Below are 13,269 nucleotides of genomic sequence, written 5' to 3'. Positions count from 1 at the left end.
CAGAGCTAATAAGAGGTCATTAGAAAGTTTCAGGAATTAAAGTAGGTTCACAAGACCACAGAATATCACTCTTTGCAGATGATAATATAATAATCTTAACAATATCTGACCCAGAATGCTCCCTCCAACACATTTTTGATGTCCTCATTGAATATGGTAAAAATTCATTTTACAAAATGAACCAAACTAAATCACAAGCTTTGCTAATTGATATAGACACACCTACACTACATAGATTGAAGGAACAACACCCTCTAGACTGGCAACATAACCACATTAAATATTTAGGGATAGAACTATAATTTCCATCTTCCAACCTACACAAGAATAACTTCCAACTTCTTCTAACCAAAATTGGAAAGGAGCTAGCAGAGTTCTCTAAGCATCTTCTCTCATGGTGTGGCAGAGTAGCGGCATACAAGATGATGCCTCTTCCCAACATGTTATACCTCTTCAGAACCATTCCCATCCCACTACCAAACAATTTCTTTATTAAAGCTAGAGCACAGATTAGATCTTTCATATGACAAAACCAGAAACCCAGATTTGCCTTTCGAACTTTAACTAAACCCAAAAAGCTAGGAGGGTCCCAGAATTAGTAGATTATCCCAGAGCTGCAGTACTTGACCAAGTTGAATATGGTGGAGTGGCGCAATAGATAAAAAATAGTGTAGGTTAGAGGAAGAGTACACACAAAAATACCCCCCCATTTAAAGCCCTCCCAATTACTTATGGTCCAAGCTACGGATTATGCCTGGAAGGGACTCAATAAAAGAGCTAACAAAAATACCATTGAGCCTATTTCCTATAAAATTTCTAGAATATAACGCACACAATTTAAACATAAAACAATGGAGGATCCAGGGAATATCTAAACTTTCTGAGATAGTGGATGAAAAGAAATTACTTCCATTCTCTACCCTGCAAAGTAGGTTCCACATACCCCAGTGCTAGATTACCTGAAAGGGAGGACCTGGAAAGAGGGGATCACTTTCTACTATTCCCAGTTGGGCAATAAAGTGTTATTTGGCAAACTTAAGCACATGATGGCCTGGGAGAAAGATCTGGGTATCAACTTCACAAAAGACCAATGGAATAAGGCAATATCATTAGCCCACACAACCTTTAGATGCACCACACACCAAGAAGCTATTGTTAAAACACACATGCGTTAGTACTACACCCCCACCAGACTTCATAAATGCTTTCCAGCCACCCCACCAGGATACTGGAGGTTATGTGGACAAAGAGGAACATTACTTCATACACTTTGGGTGTGCCCAAATATTCACCCTTTATGGCAAGCAGCTTTTGATGTATTAAAAGATCTAGGGATAGGAAATGTTCCCTTCTCTCCAGAAACAGCATTACTCCTGATGGGGGTGAAACAGCTCCCCCAAAAAACTGACCCCATAATTGTACAGGTCTTAATGACAGTTGCATTGCTTATGACAAGACATTGGAAAGAGATACAACCTACAAGAAGCCATAGCACAAATCAACACCAACTGTGTATCCGAAAAAGTGATTGCCTTCCAAACAGATAAAATTAGTACCTTCCAGACACAAAGGGAAATATGGTCTGACGGCTCGCATTTCAAGGAATTGCCAGTACTTAGATCTTAAAGGATTAAGTTAAAAGACAACAATGTTGGAAAAACTGTATTTGTTAAATGTTACTTTATTTCATGTTACTATACAATTTGTTAAAATATGTACCACATGCGAAGCCTACAAAGAAGACTACGATTGTACGAGCAGCAGTACGTCCGACCTAGCAAGATTGATGATGTTTTGTAAATGGCGAGAAGAAACGTATACAGTGGGGCACATTTACTAAGGGTCCGAATTGCTCTTTTTCGTCGGGTTTCCCGAAAATTACCGGTTTGCGCCGAATTCCCCCGAGATTTTGGAGCATGTGATTGCATTGTGGCGCACCAGCGCCAGCATGCATGCGATGGAAATCGGTGGGTATGGCCGTTGGAAAACCCGACAGATTCAGAAAAAAACGCGGTATTTAAAAAAAAAAAGAAAATGTGTGGCTTGACACGCGCTTACCTGCACCCAGGATAGGTTGGTGAACTCCGGCAAACCTCGGCGGACTTCGGTGCAGCAGCGACACCGGGTGGACATCGGGTGCACGACCTTAGTGAATCGCCGGAAAACCCGAATCCTCGATGGAGAACGCGCCGCTGGATCACGACAGGACTGGGTAAGTAAATGACCCCCAGTGTCTGCTGTATCCAATAAAAATTGTCCAATAAATAAAAAAGAAGTGTTTCTATACAGCTCCATAGTTTACATTCACACACACTATAACACTAGACCTAACGCTTGATAATACAAATTTCGTGGTTGTGAAATACTTGATACAGATAATGTTGCATTGCAATCTATAATGGTGACAGTAACTCATGATGTTCCTGTTCCATGGAATCGTTAAACCTGTATGGAAAGGGGTTAAGACTCTCTGTCCCCTTCCATGTAAAGCAGGTGTCTGCTGTATAATACAGCATGTGGCTTTTGGGTGTCACCATCATGTCAACAAGACCTGGGAACCTCTGGGAGGTCTGTCTGTAACTTGGAGCCATTTGTAGCTCAGGTGTTCTTAAGTCAGAGACTGTCTTTAAAAATATTAAGTAGAAAAATATGGATGACTGAGAAGGAAATAGCTCCCAAATGTGAACATGAGGTAAATTAGCAATGATGGCAGTGACAGTAAATGGATTATAGTAAGAAAAATATGCAGATATTTTCTGAAATTTCTCTAAACTGAATAAGGATTAATATTTATAAAAATTTCATAACATAAAAAGATAATTGTTTTATGCCTAATTCAGTCCACTATTTGTGAAGCTTTTCGTTGTAAAGGGAGACTAGGAAATGAAAAACAGCCTCAGACAGTGATCACTAATTTAGAACCCTCTGAAGTGCAAAATACTAAGACAAATGCATGACGGTACAAAAGCAGAAAAATAGTCAATTAACTCAGGTCACAACAAAGAGGGCAAACATAGTATCAAAGAGGGCAAACAGTAACAAAGAGGGCAAACACAATAACAAAGAGGGCAAACAGTAACAAAGAGGGCAAAAACAATAACAAAGAGGGCAAACAGTAACAAAGAGGGCAAAAACAATAACAAAGAGGGCAAACAGTAACAAAGAGGGCAAACACAATAACAAAGAGGGCAAACAGTAACAAAGAGGGCAAACACAATAACAAAGAGGGCAAACAGTAACAAAGAGGGCAAACACAATAACAAAGAGGGCAAACAGTAACAAAGAGGGCAAAAACAATAACAAAGAGGGCAAACAGTAACAAAGAGGGCAAAAACAATAACAAAGAGGGCAAACAGTAACAAAGAGGGCAAACACAATAACAAAGAGGGCAAACAGTAACAAAGAGGGCAAACACAATAACAAAGAGGGCAAACAGTAACAAAGAGGGCAAACACAATAACAAAGAGGGCAAACAGTAACAAAGAGGGCAAACACAATAACAAAGAGGGCAAACAGTAACAAAGAGGGCAAACACAGTACAAATTCACAAGTCAGAAGAATAAACTGAACTCAGGCCAAAAGCCAGAATACTAGGAAAACAATCATCAGAGTCACAAGTGAAGTGTGGAGATCGCTGTAAAGAATATATAGCCAACACCTAGGAAGGGTAGAAGGTCCTTTATGTGATCTTACAGCACCCACCTCAATAGTGACTGGGCTACAACTCAAAGATGAGGATAATAGTAGTAGAAATAGTAATGTGTGGAGCTGTCAATGACAACGGGTTAATTAAAGATGAATCAGAGCTAATGGTATAATGAAAGAGATGAGCGTGGTGCTAATTAGAGATGAGCGAGTATACTCGTCCGAGCTTGATGCTCGTTCGAGTATTAAGGTACTCGAAACTGCTCGTTGCTCGGACGAGTATTTCCCCTGCTCGAGATCGAGCATTTAATTAAAAAAACACAGTGAAGAACAGTGAAGAATAGAATAAAAACAGTGAACACAGTGAACACAGGATCATTTAAGTGAAAAACACAGTGAAAAACACAGTGAAGAATAGATTACAGATGTTCGGCACATCTGCTTACTTGTCGGGAGATACGCGCGGAACGGTGCGAACAAAATAGTATGTGAAGAACAATATATATGTGTGAAGAACAAATTGCAGAACACGGTGAGCAGGACAGAGACAACGAGGAGCAGCACAGAGACACCGGGGAGCAGCACAGAGACACCGGGGAGCAGCACAGAGACACCGGGGAGCAGCACAGAGACACCGGGGAGCAGCACGGAGACATGGGGCAGCGGCAGCACGGAGACATGGGGCAGCGGCAGCACGGAGACATGGGGCAGCGGCAGCACGGAGACATGGGGCAGCGGCAGCACGGAGACATCAGGCAGCGGCACGGAGCGGCACAGAGACATCGGGGCACGGAGACATCGGGGCACGGAGACATCGGGGAGCGGCGGGGAGCCGCACGGAGACATCGTTGCACGGAGACATCGGGGAGCGGCACGGAGCGGCACGGAGACAGCGGGGCACGGAGACAGCGGGGCACGGAGACAGCGGGGCACGGAGACAGCGGGGCACGGAGACAGCGGGGCACGGAGACAGCGGGGCACGGAGACAGCGGGGAGCGGCACGGAGACATCGGGGCACGGAGACATCGGGGCACGGAGACAGCGGGGCACGGAGACAGCGGGGCACGGAGACAGCGGGGCACGGAGACAGCGGGGCACGGAGACAGCGGGGCACGGAGACAGCGGGGCACAGAGACAGCGGGGCACGGAGACAGCGGGGCACGGAGACAGCGTATCTCCCGACAAGTAAGCAGATGTGCCGAACATCTGCAATCTATTCTTCACTGTGTTTTTCACTTAAATGATCCTATTCTTCACTGTTCTTCACATCTGCTAACTTGTCGGGAGAAAATATACGCGCGGAACAGTGAAGAATAGATTGCAGATGTTTGCATACATCTGCTAACTTATCAGAAGACATTCTTTTTCAATTAATTAACACATTTTATTCCCGAACCATGGTCCCTTTGAAAAATGCTCGAGTCTCCCATTGACTTCAATGGGGCTCGTTATTCGAGACGAGCACTCGAGCATCTGGAAAAGTTCGTCTCGAATAACGAGCACTCGAGCATTTTAGTGCTCGCTCATCTCTAGTGCTAATCAATCCAAACAATATAATCGGCTAAACTTGTGTTCATTCTACATATGTTTCAGAACGGCACAAAGCTAGAGTTAACAGAATGCATAAAAAGGACAGAGAGGTTATATTAATTCTGTTGATCCAACAGAAAAACCTTGATTTATGGATGATAAGCACATAGTAGATATTTGTTCAATATTTCCAGTACGGCTTTCCTAATGTCCGTATTTCTCAGACTGTATATAATGGGGTTGATTAATGGAGTAAACACAGTGTAAAGCAGGGAGAGGATCTTACTCACGGTGAGGGTTTGATCTCCTGTTGGGACAACATAAACAGTGAAGAGGGTCCAGTAGAATATGGAGACCACAATGAGGTGGGAGCTACAGGTGGAGAAGGCTTTCTGTCTCCCGGTACTGGATGGGATCCTTAGTATAATAGAAGCAATTTTAGCATAAGAAGTAATGATTATTATGGTTGGTACGATGACTATTGGTATACCTACCAAGGAGACCTCAAGTTGAATTGGATAAGTGTCAGAACAGGCAATTTTTATCAATGCGGTAAGGTCACAGAAATAATGGTCAATGATGTTTGGACCACAAAAATCCAACATCTGCGCCATTAGAGTGTGAATCAAAGAAGCAGAAAACCCAAACATCCAACAGGAGATGACCAGTATCACACAAAAAATACTTGTGATAACAGAATTATATTGAAGGGGGTTACAGATGGCCACATATCTGTCATAGGACATCACCGTGAGGAGGAAACATTCAAATCCTTCTGAGGCACAAAAGAAATAAAACTGAGTCAAACAACCTGCAAGAGTAATGGTCCCCCCATTATTCAAGAAGATAAGTAACATGTTGGGGACAACAGTAGTAGTTAAGAAGAGATCACAGATGGACAGTTGTGAGATGAAGAAGTACATGGGAGTGTGGAGGTTCCTGCTGGTGGACACCAGGACGATGATCAGAAGGTTCCCACATATTGTCCCACAGAAAACCACCAGGAAAACACAAAACAGAATGAACTTTAAAAATTTGCTCCCATGAAATCCCAACAGAAAGAATTCTGGGACCGCAGTCTGATTCTCCTGCATTAAGAAGATAATCCAGAAGTCACAGGAACCATAAAATATATGATAATAGATGCAAACTCAATCGTAGGGAGAACAGTCCAACACTTAAATCGTCTTATTTTTAAAAAAATTATAATAAATAATATGTAATGAAACTTGGACATGGATCTCCTATACAATTAGCAGGAAGGAGGAATCCTCTGTGTGAAGAGTCTGTGAGATGTGTAGTAACACCTGGACATGGATCTTATCTCTATATAGTTACCATAAAGGAGGAATACTCTGTGTGTAGAGTCTGTGTGATGATGTGTAGTGACCAGACCCTTGGACATGTCCTGCAGTGTATGTCCTGGTCTGACTCCTCACACCTCCATATATACACAGTAACAGCACCAGAGGCTATGGAGGAACTCTATGGAGAATAATCTGTGCCTCGTGTCTCCTGTGATCTCATCTGGAGGCAAATTATTGACAATTACTCAAGTGTCCCCAGATTTCACAAGGCAATTTTCTCCGAAAAAAAAATGAGAGACATTAAAAATAACAAGTCAATAAAATAATGGTTAAAAAAAAAGTCTGACCTGAAAACTTCCACATCTGGCCAAGGCTAAATCTGTCTTTACATTCACTTTTAAAATCAAATGCAATATCCGCGCTTAGTAATGAGCGTTTTTTTTTTTTCGAAATTTGGTTTCTATGGGTTCGGTCAAATATCATAAAAAAATTCAGTCCTAGAAGCGACCTTGCTAAAAGCTAACATGACCCTGAACATTAATCTTATTTACGTCATTGAGAACCTGAATTTGAACACCCAAAACTTGTTTTAAATAGAGGTAGTAAGCGGTACAGGACTAAAAAATTGTATTCATAACAGGGAGGTTGCTCTGACAACAATGAGCTAGGAATGGTACTTCAAACAATAATATAATATAAAAAATTAAATAAATCCAGAAATACTAATAAAAAATAAAATGAAATTCTATTAATGTTATTGAGGTTAAAGGCTCTCTGGGAGTTCAGACCCAGTTATTCTTGTAGTGGATTAAAGAAGGAATGGGGAAACCACAAACCCTTCCTCTCACTGAGGTTAAAATCAGGCTCCTGCGGAATCTGACTTGGACTCTCCAACCAAGTTGCATGGGTTTATACCTCATCTTAAAGAACGGGAGGAGGTCCATGTTGGCTCTGGACAGGTGGATTCTCTTGTCTGTGATTTCACCTCCCGGTTGTGCTGAACACATACTTTAACAAGCCTTAGTAATGTGAATTATATACAACATAATTCACATGCAAAAATATTAGAAATTCCACTCAGTGGGAATGGGTGTTTTGATTAAACACTGACACCAACAAGGGTTGAACTGTGCACAACAGCACATAAGTGTAAAATACACCCACACAAAAAACACTGAGTTGCTTCGTCTATATGTATATATGTCTGTACGTCCAGTCCTTGAATGTTTCTCCAAAAATTTTTAAAAGGATAAAAATAAAAGTTACATTTTAAAATTATCTCCAAAATATCTCCACCAACAGTGAATCAATTCTATAATAGGAGTTATTTCTTGTATAATTACACACCGCTATTCTCTTCAGTGACATCACATACTTTAACAGTTTATTTGCTGCCGGGCAGGACAGCACTTCTTAGGTCACAAGTCCAATTTTACCATGCAGAAATTAAATGGGGAGATCCCATACTGCAGTACCATGCGATGTGTGGTACTACTTGCTGTATCCGTTGGTGGTAAATTGAAGTATATATGACTTTCTCACTATTGCCATGCTCACTCTCCTGCAGGGTAGCCACTCAGTATTTGGCACTTTTGTATATCACAGTAAATTGGGTGTCGTTGTGAAGGAATTATAGCAAGCACTGCCTCAGGTATGGTAGGTATAGGTATTTTCATCCCCCAGCCATTCTCCAATGGTAACAATTAACATTTCTGGGTGTCACCATGCTGCGAGGAAACTGTCCCCTGTCTGGACAGTGCAGTACCAAGCTGTTCCAACAACCTACCCTGTGAAACATGTGTGGACTGACCTGACAACTTTTCCTCCACCCTTAATTTTTTGGATGCAAGGCTTCAGTTTCCCTATGGCTTTTCTAAAACCAATGGTCCCAACTGGGCACTACATTAACCCAGTGGGCAGTTAGGGGGATATAACAGGTCAGTTGTAAGGTGCAACCTTGGTACAAATGGCATAGTACAGCACACACCTGATTTTTTTATTTTGTCTACAACTTGTAGGTGCAGGGTGGGGGTGGCCTTCTGCAAAATGTAGTGGCAGCTGGGAGATGTTTTCCGTGAAACAGCCACCAACATAAGTTATTTAAAGCTATCTGTATCCACCAGCCTGAATAGTAGCATTTCAGGGGCCAGCAATTTGGAAATGCTGCTTTTAAGAATTTAAGAACTGGAACATGTGTGTGACACAGTCCAAGCTAGAACGTTGAATGGATGGTGTGGATAGGCATGGTTATGGTGGTGCTGCTAATGGTGGCGATATCATTAAGGGCCTGCTGGCACAAAAAGAGCCAAATAAAGCAACAGAGGGAGTTTCCAGTGTTTCCAGGGTTTGCAGTTTCATCCACTACAGCTCATGTTTACTTTGAACATCTCTGGTCATACACAAGGTGCTTAGATTGTTGAGAATGCTTCACTCCGGGTAAAAAAATGCCATGCCAAGCCTCATCACCATGGGCTTGCAAGCTGACCAATGACCTTGGTCTACCTTTTACTTCTTCCTAACCACGGCCGGAAACAATGCCGAGAGCGGAGGAAATGCTATCGGTGTAAACAAGCATTAGGCTACATTATGTAAATACTATTTAGCACCGCTGAGGACACATGTAAATACAAAATAGAGATGCAGAAACGCGTCAGGTGTAAATATAGGGTGTAATACATAATATACTGAAAAGGCTATTGACACTATCAGCGCCTCCATTGGAGCCTAGTGGAGCCCTCAACAGCTCTGTAAAACTAGACTCATTTTTTGGCTCGCTAGCCGGGACAGTGCAATATATCGGCAACACGACTGTCCCGTCTAAGGACCTTGATACTAGTCCAATTGATGGCCAATGTCTGAGAAATAAACAGACGCAAAAAGACACTGTTATATTTCACGAGACTGATTCCATACAATTCTAAGAAATTTATAAAGTTTATTTTCTCTTTTAAACGTTTTCCAGTCAGACAGGATATGCAAATTACAGTTTATTGCAAAACGTAAACCTACTAATACTTAGAGTGTACATTTTTACTCCTTCCTAACCACCTCTTCATCTGAAATATTACTGCTTGCAATCCAAGTTGGGTCTAGAATCCCCTTCATCAACCCTGACATATTCTACCACCAAGCCCTCACTCTCCATCTCAGTCTGTACAGCATATAAAGCTTCAGCAGTTGACAGTTGGGTTTCATGTTCACTTCAGATTTCTTGTTATGGTCCACTGTCCGCACCCTCATCTGCAACTGCACTATTCCCGATGTGACACAAATGTTTGCACTAAAAGGAATGTACACAAGGTGTTCAGATTCTTGAGACCTTGGCCAGGCTTTAAAGACTGGTGTCACAGAGTAGAAACCACATGTGTTCTTTCTTCTGCATTCTGGATCAAACATGTGATGTTGTTGTCCACCCTGTGAGCTGCTTTTGTGTTCTAGGTCCCTGGGCATGTTGGGCAGCAAAGACACCTTGGAAAATTCCCTTTTGCATATTCTGTTGGCTGCCTGGGCTTCCAGTCCACCACATTTTCATCCAAACTATCACTGATTTTGGACTATATTTAGTGTAGGACCCTTTATAAAACCTGACCGCCGAGCCTTCATGGTAGAAGAGGTCAGGTGGGGGGCTCTGCACAGGCAAGTTTTTCCCTTGGAACCATTGATTGCCAGGGATTTTCTTTATGCATTGATGGATCTAAACCAGGTGTGGATTGTGGCAGTACAAGTTACTTTGCTTCCTTTATGCCTACAATAGTGCTGAGCCTCATAGCCTAAGATCTTAATGTCTAAAGCTACTTTTTTATTCCAGTTTAAAGGAGATGATCGCACTACTTTTTCTCCCTTTTTTTTCCATTCTGAAATAAACTATGCAGTAATATGGACTATTTAGGAATATACAGATTTACCAAACATTGAATATGCGACTGGGCCTTTGAAATTAGTTTCCAAACATAACTCCAACACAGCATGTGAACGTGGCCCATGGTCCCATGTTAGCTTTAAAGGGGTTGTCCGAGAGTTATGAAAGAAATAAAACATGGCTGGGAAGGGGCTGCTTTAAAAAATAAAGATGTACTTACCTGCGCGCCATGTAAACAAACGTGGCCGCCGGTGCGGTGCTGGACTCTGGCCACGCACACCTGTCCCTATTCACAGCACTATGTATGGCGGCCGGATGGTTTCCAGCACTGCTCCGGCGGCCATGTTTGTTTACATGGCATGCAGACCGGAGTGATAGCAGATCAGGACACCCGGAGGGTGTCGGAAGGTAAGTACATATTTATTTTTTTAAGAAGCCCCCTCCCGGCCACCTTTTGTTTTTTTCATAACTCTCGGACAACCCCTTTAATTCACCCCACCACTCTGCCAGTCTTCTGTATGTCTTTTTCTCATACAGTCTCATAACAATGTCAGTGCCAGTAAAATGTCATACTTTCTAATCCCACTATCACTGCATGTTTAATCTCAAGCAGTCTCATACGCGGTCACTAACTGGCTAATGTCAAATGGTCTCATACCCCCGAACACTGCGTGTCAAATCTCAACTGATCTAATTCTGCATTCTCTGCATGTCTAATCTCAAATGGTCTAATCCTGCAGTTACTGTCCAATCTCATACACAGTGACAGCATTTCTAATGTGAAACTGTCTAATATCGTAGTCAGTGAATTTTTATATTCAGATGGTCTAAAAGGGCAGTAACTGTGACATGTCTCCTGGTACTGAGCTATGGGTCCTCCCCATTCCGTATCTGAATTGGTAAATTGGACACATGGTCAGTGCTAGCCCTCTATGCATTGGAAGTGCTGGCCTGGCCTGTGGGTAGCGTGCTGTCAGAGTGTGTGTTTAGCATGTTGTCATCACAAACAAGAGGATCAAGGGTCAAGTTCCGATACCCAAACCAAACTATCTCTCGAAGTTCACCCGAAGTTGCCAAACTCAATCATTGACGAAATGGCTTTTTGATCATTTAGGTCGTAGCTTGGTTCCAGTTTTGACCAGATCCTCCATCTTGTCCTCGGTTGATTCCTGACCTTTCTCAGAATCATCATTGTTTTTAGAGAAGAGATTTTACATGGAGCCCCAGACAGAGGGAGATTCCCAGTCATCTTGTTTTTATTCCTTTTCATAATATTGTGCCAAAAGTTGTTGGCTTCTCATCAAGCTGTTTACCTATTTTCCTGTAGTTTATCCCACCCTTGTGCATTTGATGGATGGGTACGGTGGCTGATGAGGTCAAAAACATTTCTGAATCAGAGAGCTTTACATTTCAATAAAGTTGTACAGAACTTCTTATAGAAGAATATTGGTTAATTACATAATATGCTGCCCCCACTCAACATAGAAAACTTGATGTCAAATGGCCAACCCCGATGAGCATGCACTGTTTTACATCAGACCAATGTAACCTTTTCTCTACCATTCCTGGTCATCACAATTAATGAGATACCCAATTTTTTGTAGCTTTTTATGGTTAACTTGTTTTGCAGAATATAGAGCTCATTTTGTGAGAAATTTGCTTGTTTTTTCTTCGCCATGTATTAATGGGCCTAACATTTATATCTTTTTGTTTACAGAGCTGTTTTAGAGCTTATTTTTTCTTGGTATCATGCAGTTCTTTTAACGGCGTTCACCGCACAGGTTCAGTAACAATTTCATTTTATTGCACAGGTTGTTACGGATGTGGTGATACCCAATATGTTATTTTTTTTTGTGATTTTCACTTTCTTATTTTGTATTTGACTTTGAATAAAGACTTTTATTCCTTTTAAATCATTTTTTTAATTGGACTTTTTTTAAAAATTTTTTATTTTATTTTGTCTCAGGGTGGGACATGAACAAGTAATCATTTGATCACTTGTTCATTGTAATATACTACAATACTAATGTATTGCAGCATTTTACATAGTCAACCTATGCATTCTGCATAGTCTGACAGCTGTACTGCTAGATCGTGGATTCAGAACAATCCTAACAGGCTGCTACTGAAGACAGCCCTGGGGTCCTTATCAGATCTGATGGTTGCAATGGCAACGATCTTCGCAGCGATGCACTATAGACGACGTGGTCACTATGACTGCGGCGTCTATATGGTTAAACAGGCGGGATCGCAATAGTCGCAATCCCGGCTACTGCGTACTGCTGGGATCCATGGTGATCGTCCGGGCTCTGCTTCAAAGCCAGGGCAATCACAATGATGTAATTCTACCCGCATCCTATGGCATAGAGTTACGTCAGGGTGCGGAAAGTGGTAAAAGATAACAGCTATCTGTCATATTATAGTTAAATGTCACATAAAAAATTGATATATAATCTTGTTTATCATAAAATGTGTTGTGATATGTATTTAATACAATAACATATAATTGTTTTGTAAATAGGCACATAGCTAAGCATATCAATTGTCCGCATGACATGAGTACGTATCAGATCGTTTAGCGATGGAATGTCAGTAGAGTTGGCAAATGAACAATGGAAATCCTTATCAGCATCAATTGAAAAAAATAATTAAAACGTACAACAAATATGGATTATGCCTCGTGAGGAGGGCAATGGGAGTCATAAGATGGGCAGTCGGCAAACCTAACAAATGTTCATTTAGTCCCAATGGATGAACCATATTGAGTGTCCAGATCCATTTTGATTCAGTTTGGAGTAGTTTTTTCTTAAGGGCACCTCCTCTCATATTCAAATCCACATGGTCGATCATTAGCATATTCAGAAGCTTTGGATTACAGGCATGACATTTTCTGAAATAGCAGGGAATGGGCTTGTCTATGTGAGAAGG

The sequence above is a fragment of the Engystomops pustulosus genome, chromosome 4 (assembly GCF_040894005.1).
Source record: "Engystomops pustulosus chromosome 4, aEngPut4.maternal, whole genome shotgun sequence".
NCBI classification, from domain to species: Eukaryota; Metazoa; Chordata; class Amphibia; order Anura; family Leptodactylidae; genus Engystomops; species Engystomops pustulosus.
Note: the sequence above shows the minus strand (reverse complement) of the source record.